Source organism: Bufo bufo, chromosome 6 (genome assembly GCF_905171765.1).
Source record: "Bufo bufo chromosome 6, aBufBuf1.1, whole genome shotgun sequence".
In the NCBI taxonomy this organism is placed as follows: Eukaryota; Metazoa; Chordata; class Amphibia; order Anura; family Bufonidae; genus Bufo; species Bufo bufo.
The window spans coordinates 211,318,599-211,330,722 of record NC_053394.1 but is presented as its reverse complement, the minus strand read 5'-3'; positions in this window follow the sequence as shown (position 1 = coordinate 211,330,722).

Here is a 12,124-nt window from a genome sequence, read left to right as displayed (position 1 = left end):
AGCAATTTTGGATAATTTTTCCCAGGACACATTGGCCTAAAAACTATCTACTAGCTGTACCTTAATAAGGAGAATCCCTAATTTTTTGGGTCATTTCATTAGCGACAGAGGCAAAATGTAGTTTGATAACTAAAGGTCCAATAAATAAACCTTGGCAATAAATTGATCATTGTGGGACTATTTTTCTACATATTAAAGGGCTTCTGTCACCCCCAAAACACATTTTTCATTTTTGGGCTTGTTAAAATCCTTATTGAACGACTATTCCCTATATAGGGCTCTTACCTTGGTCTGTGGCTTCGTTTCATTAAAAATCGATCTTTTAAAATATGCAAATGACTTCACTACCAGCAAGTAGGGCGTCTACTTGCTGGTAGCCGCTGCATCCTCCTTTTAAAAAAACGCCCCCTCCTCCTGTTGATTGACAGGGCCAGCGAGCGCTCTCCTCCTCCGGCTGGCCCTGTCAGCATTTCAAATCCCGCGCCTGTCTTCATTCGGCGCAGGCGCTCTGAGAGAAGGACGCTCGCCTCCTCAGCACTCCCTCAGTGCGCCGATGACGTCACCAAAAGAGAAGACGTCATCAGTGCAGGCGCACTGAGGGAGTGCTGAGGAGGCGAGCGTCCTTCTCTCAGAGCGCCTGCGCCGAATGAAGACAGGCACGGGATTTGAAATGCTGACAGGGCCAGCCGGAGGAGGAGAGCGCTCGCTGGCCCTGTCAATCAACAGGAGGAGGGGGCGTTTTTTTAAAAGGAGGATGCGGCGGCTACCAGCAAGTAGACACCCTGTAATAATAGGAAAATGAGCGAGCACTCATACACTTGGCAACCAAATTGACATATGCAGAAAATATTTATTAAATCCCCATAAAATACAAGTAATAAAATTTATAAGAACAATGTAACAATAATATACAACATTACAATCACATACACTGCGTGCAGAATTATTAGGCAAATGAGTATTTTGACCACATCATCCTCTTTATGCATGTTGTCTTACTCCAAGCTGTATAGGCTCGAAAGCCTACTACCAATTAAGCATATTAGGTGATGTGCATCTCTGTAATGAGAAGGGGTGTGGTCTAATGACATCAACACCCTATATCAGGTGTACATAATTATTAGGCAACTTCCTTTCCTTTGGCAAAATGGGTCAAAAGAAGGACTTGACAGGCTCAGAAAAGTCAAAAATAGTGAGATATCTTGCAGAGGGATGCAGCACTCTTAAAATTGCAAAGCTTCTGAAGCGTGATCATCGAACAATCAAGCGTTTCATTCAAAATAGTCAACAGGGTCACAAGAAGGGTGTGGAAAAACCAAGGCGCAAAATAACTGCCCATGAACTGAGAAAAGTCAAGCGTGCAGCTGCCAAGATGCCACTTGCCACCAGTTTGGCCATATTTCAGAGCTGCAACATCACTGGAGTGCCCAAAAGCACAAGGTGTGCAATACTCAGAGACATGGCCAAAGTAAGAAAGGCTGAAAGACGACCACCACTGAACAAGACACACAAGCTGAAACGTCAAGACTGGGCCAAGAAATATCTCAAGACTGATTTTTCTAAGGTTTTATGGACTGATGAAATGAGAGTGAGTCTTGATGGGCCAGATGGATGGGCCCGTGGCTGGATTGGTAAAGTGCAGAGAGCTCCAGTCCGACTCAGACGCCAGCAAGGTGGAGGTGGAGTACTGGTTTGGGCTGGTATCATCAAAGATGAGCTTGTGGGGCCTTTTCGGGTTGAGGATGGAGTCAAGCTCAACTCCCAGTCCTACTGCCAGTTTCTGGAAGACACCTTCTTCAAGCAGTGGTACAGGAAGAAGTCTGCATCCTTCAAGAAAAACATGATTTTCATGCAGGACAATGCTCCATCACACGCGTCCAAGTACTCCACAGCGTGGCTGGCAAGAAAGGGTATAAAATAAGAAAATCTAATGACATGGCCTCCTTGTTCACCTGATCTGAACCCCATTGAGAACCTGTGGTCCATCATCAAATGTGAGATTTACAAGGAGGGAAAACAGTACACCTCTCTGAACAGTGTCTGGGAGGCTGTGGTTGCTGCTGCACGCAATGTTGATGGTGAACAGATCAAAACACTGACAGAATCCATGGATGGCAGGCTTTTGAGTGTCCTTGCAAAGAAAGGTGGCTATATTGGTCACTGATTTGTTTTTGTTTTGTTTTTGAATGTCAGAAATGTATATTTGTGAAGGTTGAGATGTTATATTGGTTTCACTGGTAAAAATAAATAATTGAAATGGGTATATATTTGTTTTTTGTTAAGTTGCCTAATAATTATGCACAGTAATAGTCACCTGCACACACAGATATCCCCCTAAAATAGCTAAAACTAAAAACAAACTAAAAACTACTTCCAAAAATATTCAGCTTTGATATTAATGAGTTTTTTGGGTTCATTGAGAACATGGTTGTTGTTCAATAATAAAATTAATCCTCAAAAATACAACTTGCCTAATAATTCTGCACTCCCTGTATATTGTGGTAGATATGATCGATAGTATATTCGATAAAAATATATTCGATAGAAATATTCGATAAATTGAATGGTAGAAAATTTAATGTTGAAATATTCGATAGAGTATTCGATACCACTCAATAGTGTCGATAAATTCAATAATATATATCACACCAAAAAAACTTCAAGTATATGCTGTTATTTGGGAAAGAGGGGGTATTATCTTCTAGAGCTCTATCCCAATTTGGGAAACTGAATGTCACTGAAAATGTTGTAGGTGTATTCACTGGGAGCGCAATATGTTCATAAAGTGTCCACAGGAATCCTGATAATGTGAAAAGTCTCTTATAGCATATCCTTTTAAGGTCGATATTAGCTTTGAATCGAAGAAAACTTTAAATCGATATTTGGCTTACCGTCTAGCGTCTGCTGTCTCCCTATTGCTTCAATGGAGCTTTAAATATTTGCCGGCTTATTCAGTCGCTCCATACAGCAAGCTGGTTTAAATTTCACGGGAGTTCCAAAGATCGCGGGAGTTGCCACTCTGTTCCGCAATTTCCTTCGGTGCAGCTTTCGACTATAAGAATAGTTAATCCTTTACTGTAGAAATTTTCTTCTGTATGGCCATACAGTATTATCGGAGGCTTTTCAATGCAGGTACATCACTTGTTTCACCATACGCGTTACGGGTAGATTCACTCTCCCTTCCTCAGTAGACGCCCTTCTTGCTGGTAGTGAAGTCATTTGCATATTTTAAAAGATCAATTTTTTATGAAACGAAGCCACAGACGATGGTAAGAGCCCTATATAGGGAATAGTCATTCAATAAGGATTTTAACAAGCCCAAAAATGAAAAATGTGTTTTGGGGGTGACAGAAGCCTTTTAAGCTATTGAATTATTTTTTCATTCTTTGCCATTTTCAGTTTTCTTTATGTCCTTGTTCTTTTTGGCATCAAATGTTTTGTTTTTATTATCAGCTGAATTGGTTAGTTCATGTGCTTTGTCTGTGTATATACTATATGATGTTTGGTTTTGTGTGAGAGCAAATGGTGATTATTCCATTTTTTTTTTAAGTAGGGCATAACCTTATTGATTTTATGTTTTTATGGTATTTCTTTTTAGGATTTAATGGGGGTTTGGGGACTTGAGAGAGGTGGTTAAGAAGTATCTCTCATTCGTTTTATAATAATAGTAGAATAGTTGGATGATTATTGGCACAAACAGTCTTGTGTATCTAACGGCTGGTTGTTCAACAGATCTGTTGGCTAGTACTTTGCAGAAAGGTGAGATAGTTGATGGCTGAATTATTTAATTTTTCCTGACTCAAACATATACATGCAAGCTCAGCAGAGTTCAGTGGGAAGAGATAAATAATCTGCTGCCAAAACCCTCATGTAGAACAATGGAGCATGTTTAAATCCAAATTAGCTGATTATTTTTTCCATTGACAAATGCAATCAGAAGACAGTTTGGAGGGCCTCAAAATTGTCTGATACTACTGAGATTTTTTATTTTTTTCCTCTTGGTAGCACAAAATGGAGCAGAAAACTAGAGCTATTAAAAAGTGTTCTTCTAGGCAATGTACTGGAGAACACCCATACAATGTTGTCTGTTTTAAAGGTTCTTGTTTCATGAGAGGTCTGCAATGAAGACATTTTGCAATGCTCATATTGGCACAGTAAAACAGATTTTGACTGTGCAGGTCCTAACCTTAAAGCACAACTGTTTGATTTGTTTGCAAGGTAGCAGTTTAAAACAAAGTGAATTTGTGAAATGTAAAATGTTTCAAAAATTATTTTCTCATAAGGTGTAGCGTTTAATGACTGCAGCAATGACAAAGTAACGAGAAAGAGAAACAACAATTTGATAACTGAAAAAATCTGTATATTTTTAAACATTACAGTACATTTCATGGTTCTTGATTCACAACCATCTTTTATTGTACTGCTGTACTTTTCAGAAACCACTCACTTAAGAGTAAATGAAAATGAGCACTGGCCACATGTTAATGATATTCAATTTTCTATTAGTTTATGTGAATGGTGTTTAATCAATGAAATATGTGTTTTATTGCTATTTTAATACAATTACAATCTAATGGAGCATTTAATAGACACTTAGGGCAAAGTGTTGAGGAAACGTGCACTAACAAAAGTAGTATACATTTTCTACCACACTTATTAAGGGATTAAGGTAAGGGCAGCAGTGTCCATCTACCTACCAAAGCAACTTAGGTTTGAACTGTATAAACGGTTTTGGAATGACTTACATAGATTACTTCTTTCTCTAAATTGCAACAAGGACGAATAGAATGGGTCAAGGTATGGATCATCCCAGTTCTGCATGCACTAGAGGCTTCTATGGGCTTCCTTCTCCTTCTATAACTCTGTCCTTGTGAAACCTTGTGTGGAGCAATGAGTGACATCGAGATATAGGAAACATTTCTATAATGACATAGGTCTCAATGATCCAATCCCCTTTACTGCTGGAATGCTATGACTATGCAATGTAGTGCAGTAAATCAAAGTTTATAGGGATTCACAGGGTGTTCCAGCTGGCAAGGGGTTCCCATTGTTTGGTATTTTCCTGTTTCTTATTGTGTTTTGTGTAGTGTGGTTTGACTTTGATTTTTACTATGAATACTGATGTGAACTGGCTGTTCTGTCGCTACTGTCTTTATGTGACTCCTCACATAGCTTGCTTGTCTTCTTGCATGTGCGCTCCTTGTGTATTTTGACTGTTGTCCCCATTTCAAGACCCTCCATTCTCTTTTTTTATTGCCATATTATGTTTGTTTTCTATGTTTGTTTGGTTTTACCATTAATACAGGGAAGCTCTGGGAAGGCAAGCCTTGTTTTGTAGTAGTTTTCTTTGTTAATTCAAACTTCAACTTGACACTCTTTTGGCCCAATGAAAAATCATTGATAGAAGCCTCCCACTTACTATCTGCCATTTATAATACAGGTATCTTGTAATGTGGTAGAGGGTTCAGGTGTGACATCTCCCTGTGCACAACCTTTGTGAATTTCATAACATATCCTGCCTCTGATAGCAGAAATTGAAAGGAAATTACCAATCCTGCCTGTTAACAAGTGAAAAACTATGTGGTATCTCAGAATATAATGTGCTTTTGTGCTGCATAATTATCATTTGTTAAAGGGGTTCTCCAGGCTTTTACTATTGATGACCTATCCTCAGGATAGGTCATCAATATCAGATCGGAGGTGGTCCCCCGTCGATCAGCTGTATGAGGAGACGGCGTGCGCAGTGTGCATGTGCTGTCTCCCTTCTCTCTTCCTGCTGCTGGTGCTATGTTTATGGCATTAGAAACCCCTGCCGATCTGATACTGATGATATATCTGAGATATAGACTGAGGATAGGTCATCGATATTAATTGCCCAGAAAATCTCTCAGTGCTCATGGATACGTGCACGCTGCATAGAAAATGAAGCATCAGTAAATATGCCCCATTACTTCTTATCACAAAATGATCCATTGGTTGTAAAACTGTTAATGATTACACCATTTCAGAGGAATAATGGTATTAGCAAATACACACTAATTACTTTAAACAATTTTCTTATATAATCACGTTTTCCATCATACTTCATTTATTCAAAATGTTCTCGCAGTCATTCAGTGGGAGCCTTCACTTTTTGCTTGACATCATGGAATGGTGTCATGTTACAAAGGCAGAGCTCTAATAACTGTAGTGTTGAGCGCAAATATTAGAATAGCGAATTTTTTTTTAGCGAATATTGCCACTTTGCTAATCCGCAAATATTTCGAATATAGCACTATAGATTCGCTATTTCAAATATTCTTTTTTTTAATTTTTTTTTATCGTTATATTTTTTTCTTTCCCACTTCCCAAAAGTAGTTCTTACCAGTCCTGAGGATTCCTGGCTTCCTGGCTGCTCCAGTCAGTGCCCATTGCCGCTTCTGCCGACTTCCGTGCTCATGGAGCGTCCCCATCACCATAGAATGTACTGTCGGATGTGAGAATTAAGTTGAAATCGCAATGCGATTACTTCAAGTTATATTAATCGAATTGCGATTTCAACTTAGCCCTGCTATATTCCATATTCGTTAACTTTGTTAATTCTAGCAAGCTGACCCATTTGAAACATCTCTAAGTTGAAATCGCAATGCGATTACTTGAAGTTATATTAATCAAATTGCGATTTCAACTTTAGCACTGCTAGATTCCATATTCGTTAACTTAGTTAATTCTAGCAAGCTGACCCATTAGAAACAGCTCTAAGTTGAAATCGCAATTCGATTAATATAACTTGAAGTAATCGAATTGCAATTTCAACTTAGCACTGCTATATTCCATATTCGTTAACTTCGTTAATTCTAGCAAGCAGACCCATTAGAAACACAGCTCTAAGTTGAAATCACAATTCGATTAATATAACTTGAAGAAATCGCATTGTGATTACAATTTAGACCTGGTTTACTATGGTTGGCTTGGTAGAATTAGCGAAGCTGACAAATATGACGAATGTATTCGTCATATTCCTCAAAACGAAGATAATGAAGTATTCTCCATCTTCGTTTTAACTCCATATTCGTCAACTTTGCTAATTCTAGCAATCAAATAGGAAAGTTGACTATAGAGACAGCTGTGTTTAATTCGCTATGCGATTATATTATTTCGCTTTTTTAAAAATAAATAGAATAATTATAATAATTATCAAGTATTATAATTATTTTATTTATAAAAAAAAAAAGCAAAGTAATATTATTGCATGGCGAATTAAAAACTTAGCTGTCTCTAGTCAACTTTCTTATTTGATTGCTAGAATTAGCAAAGTTGACGAATATGGAGCTAAAACGAAGATGGAAAATACTTTGTTATCTTCATTTTGAGGAATATGACGAATACATTCGTCATATACATCATCTTCGCTAATTCTAGATATCAAACCAATAGGAAAGTTACCTTGAGTTAAAATCACAATACGTGATTATTTAAATCGCATATTAATCGCGATAACTACAATAATGCCGAATATTCGATTTCATCGAAATCTAATATGGCACCTCCCGCTCATCACTAAATAACTGTACTGGAACTCTAAAGACCCCATACATATTACAGTATTGTCAACCAAACAAACCATTTTTGGCAGGATCTGTTGACAACCTAATGTGTATGGAGAGCTCTCATATCTCCCATAGATAATGTTAGTGAAGAGAAGGATTGAATGTATTTAATTTCAGCGCATAATAATTTTGTTCTCCTGGTTGAGAAGATACATGGCTATATTTGTGATTCCATTCTGAAATAAGCATGTGTTACATAAAGATTTTGCACTGGATTGTGGTACAGAGTGACTTCAGGTTTCTGTGCTCTTCATTGAAGGGATAAAATACATAGCATTTACGCAACATAATGAGCATGCCTCATATTTAAAAATCCACAGCATGCTCATTTTTACACTGAATTTATCCAATACATGTGGATGATGTTTTTAAATGCTCCATCCATATGTACTGAATCCTAATCTGCTCCAGAATCAGTACTACAAATAACCCTAACAAGCCATAACCAGGATGGATTTTTATCCATTTGAAGCAAACAGTGAATATTCCTACTGAAAAACAGCCATCAGTGATCTTGAAAACAGTGAGGCACTGATACAGAAATTGCATTGGAAAATTGTGTAGCATTTCACTTTTTATAGAAAAACTGATTTGCTCGATACCCATTTCAGTCTGTACATTGTAGATTGCTTTCAAACGTCTACGGACATTATGTGAGAAAATAATGAATTACAAGTAATTGCCAGTCCCTTTAAATAGTAAGCAAGTGAGCTAGCTGAGGTTTTCCAAAACAGTTTACCAGTGATAAGAGGAACACCAGTTTCAAGATTTTGATGTTACTCCTGAAAACTGAATTTATAAGTGACACATTTTATACCTTACCAACTTTGCCGCATTAAGCACACAAAAATAGCATAAGAAAACCCAAGCATTTCACTAGACAGAAACAAAATCTTATCCTGTCTCCTGTGAACATCGGTTAAGGTGTGGGTGGGGGTGTGCGAGGGAAAGTAGATAAAAACTGTATTAAAAAATAATAATCCTAAACATTATATATGAAATGTGTTCATCTGATCAGAGATAAGCTTTTAACACACTATCATTGAAAGGTTGCTTTGAGGCACAATTGGCTGTTCCCGAATGAAATATGTCCCACTATGTGTCACATACCGACTAAATGGCTTTTTAAATGGAGCTGAAATTATTTTGATGTGTACACATCTCAGGGTTTTAATACAACCCACTGTTAAAACGATGCATCCAGATCCGTCTCTTTAAAGCCTCATTCATAATTCAGAGCCTGTGATGTGTTCTAAGAGATCTGGGAGCTTTAAAAGAACACAAATTAAACTGAAATATTCTAGTTTTATTACAGAGACAGTTAACCCTTCTTTAGCCAAACTGAGAGAGCTAGTAGCTTAAAAATAAATGTGATTTTCCTCATTATCAGTACAGTGTTTTTAGCCTATAGACAAGGAGTGGTGTACAATGCTCATAGATTCTAAGGGGCACATTTATTAAGACTGGTGTTTTAGCCGCCAGTCTTAATAAAGCCCTGCACTCGTGGTGGATCTGCCGCAGTTATGTAGAGGCGTTGGCCTCTTCATAACTTCGGCGGATCCTCCGTCAGCTCTAAATGTAAGACAGCTTCAGAGCTGTCTTACATTTAGATCTCTTTTTGCGCCTGAAACACACCACGCCCATATTTTAGGCCACACCCACTGTGAGCAGGGAGAAGTCGCATATTGCGATGCAAATGACCATTGTGCCACAATCTGCTCCTGAAATACGCCTAATATAGGCATATTTCAGGATCATAAATGATCCCCTAAGTGTATACGCAGACCCAGATCACATACAATGCACTTTTACTGAAATAGTGTGAAGCTAAATCTGTAGCTGCTGGTTCCCATCACTACTGTCCTCACTTTCTCACAGTTCAATTTTTATTTAAATCATGTTTTCATCTATGTTTTAAAGATGGTTCAATTATTTGGCTTCTAGCACTAACTATGCCTATTCCCTTTTCTCCCATTTTGTCTTTCCTTAAAACCCACCCTTTCATTCTGCTTTCTGCCTACACACCCCTTTACTGCTACTAACCCCTAATGCTTCTATTTTGGCCAAATTGCTACTTTCATTTTTATTAACTTCCTTTTTATGCAATTTCTGTCTACACCAAATGTAACCCTTGCAAAACCCATCATATATCATTTTCCTTCTGGAAAATGATGGATCTCTGTCACATTTACTTCCATTCCTTCTTCAAACCTATTCGGTCACTTATTTTGCTTCTACTGCCCTTCCTGCCCTGCTTTCCCCTTTTGTATTCCTTAATTTTGCTCTACAGCAGAAAAGAAATGGTATACAGATGAAATGGAAAATGCTTACCCCAGAAACATTCAGATTAAGCCAATGAGCACACACATGGCTAATCAGATTAATCAATACAAATCAACGAGCAGCTTGATACCGCCAATCCGAGAAGTCGAAGATGAATGTTGATTCAAAAATGAACTTATAAAGAAAATAAAAGCAAAGACCTATTCACAGAACTTGAAGACATATTCAGGCTTGTAAAACAACACCTCACATGCAAGTGTTCTATAGACTGGAGAAGTGATGGTGCTCACTGGCCTGTATGGATCACACAAGCAGAGACTGAAAGAAGCAAATGTAAAATATTTTATTTATAAATGAACTGCACCTATATAGTCATGTATAGCCTCTAGTGTTTTAAATTATTTTTATTCATTAGAAAGAAAAAATATATATAAATATATATTTTTTGTCAAGTCTTTGCCCAAAAATCCAGGATGAAAAACAGCCATTTATATGGGAAAGTTTAAAGGAACTTTGTGTCAAACTACTACTTTCATAAAGAATAGCTTAATACTTTCCCTGCCAGAAGACCAAGCAAGCCACTTCCTAAGTTTTCGCCACACTCTGTGCTCTGCAGGGTCTTCTTGCCATTGGAAGATACTGTAAGATATTCATTGTCTTGAAGTCTGTCCCATGCTTCTGCCACAAAGTATTGTAAAAGATCTGGATACTCCTTATTGAAATTGCTTCTTTTATCTTGCTTCATTTTCTTTTAATTGTTGTATCTATCATTTATGAAGACACACAATACTGCTTCATATGAAGCATAGGTATAATGCCAGCCCAAAAGGGCATAGCAACAACTAGAGGGTTTTTATGAATTTTGATTTGTTTACCAAAATATTCTTCTTAATCACAGTAAATCACTATTACATCAGCTACAGTCAAGTAATGTGATGTCATATTTTATATAGTTGCCACTGCTTATAAAGCATCAACAGCAGAATTGTACAGAGATCATCATTCACATTAGTTCCTGTCCCGCGTGGAACTTCAGATATACACAGACACACACACTGGCATCAATTTCATAGGAAGCCCCTTAAGCAATTACTATGTTTTTGGAATGTCAGAGAAATCAGTGTACCCGAAGGAAACAAGCACACACATTGGGTGAACGCGTAAGATGTGACCACTGAATGTTGCATTTTATCTTGAATCAAAAATTACAAGGAGACTTGTCCAACTGGAATAATCTTCCACATTGTATAGGTTCAACATGTTTTAAAAGAGCTATTTTATCATTATTTAAAGGCTATTTTAATTGAGCTCATCTTACCTGTAGTACCTTGTATGATGTATACCTTAGGATAAGCCATCAAATGTTCCATTAGACAGGGTCTGAACTCCAGGACCCCCAATCATCAGCACAATGAAGTGGCAGCAGCTCTTCTGCAGTAACGGTGTCCCCTTTACAGTTTACCTACAAGCAGCTATGCTTAGTATCACACCTTGTCTCACTCAAATGAATAGGAGTCTGAAACCAGACATATCAAGCATTTATTTCTCACTTAGCATATCCTAGGCCTTCTATATCCTGGGGAATCCCTTTATGTACAGAGGCCAATTAATATACTGAACACTCAAACATACTGCTAGTAGTCCAGGAACAAAATATTGATGACCTATCCTCAGGATAGATCAGCAGTATTTGATTGGTGGATATCTGACATCCCTGATGATCAGCTGTTTGAAGGGTCAGTGGCTTTTAGACAAGTTCTGCAGCCTCTTCACAGAATACAGATAACTGTAGTTATGTATGTACTGTACACTGTATACATGCTGTGTTTGGTCTTTCAGCCTAATTCTATTTGCTTGAGTAGGACTGAGCTGCACAAAAGTCATGTGATCCATGGACATGACATTAAAGCGGAGGAAGACAGCAGCGGGAGTTCAATGCCCACAATCTGATATTGAGAACCTATGATACTTAAACCCTGGAAAACACTTTTGGAGGTGTCCCAAGACACAAACAGGATAGGCGATAAGTATCTGATCATGGGGGTTCAACTGCTGCTGCTTGCGGTCTCACCAATCATGAGAACGGTGGTAATGATTTTCCAAAATGAATGAAACTGTGGTTGAGCATATGTGCCTCCTCTTCACTCATTTTCTAATGGACAGCTATAAATAACTGAGTACAGTGCTTGGACTCCCACCTGTGCATAGGGAATAAATATGGATCTTGGGACAGACTCTTGAAATGATTACGG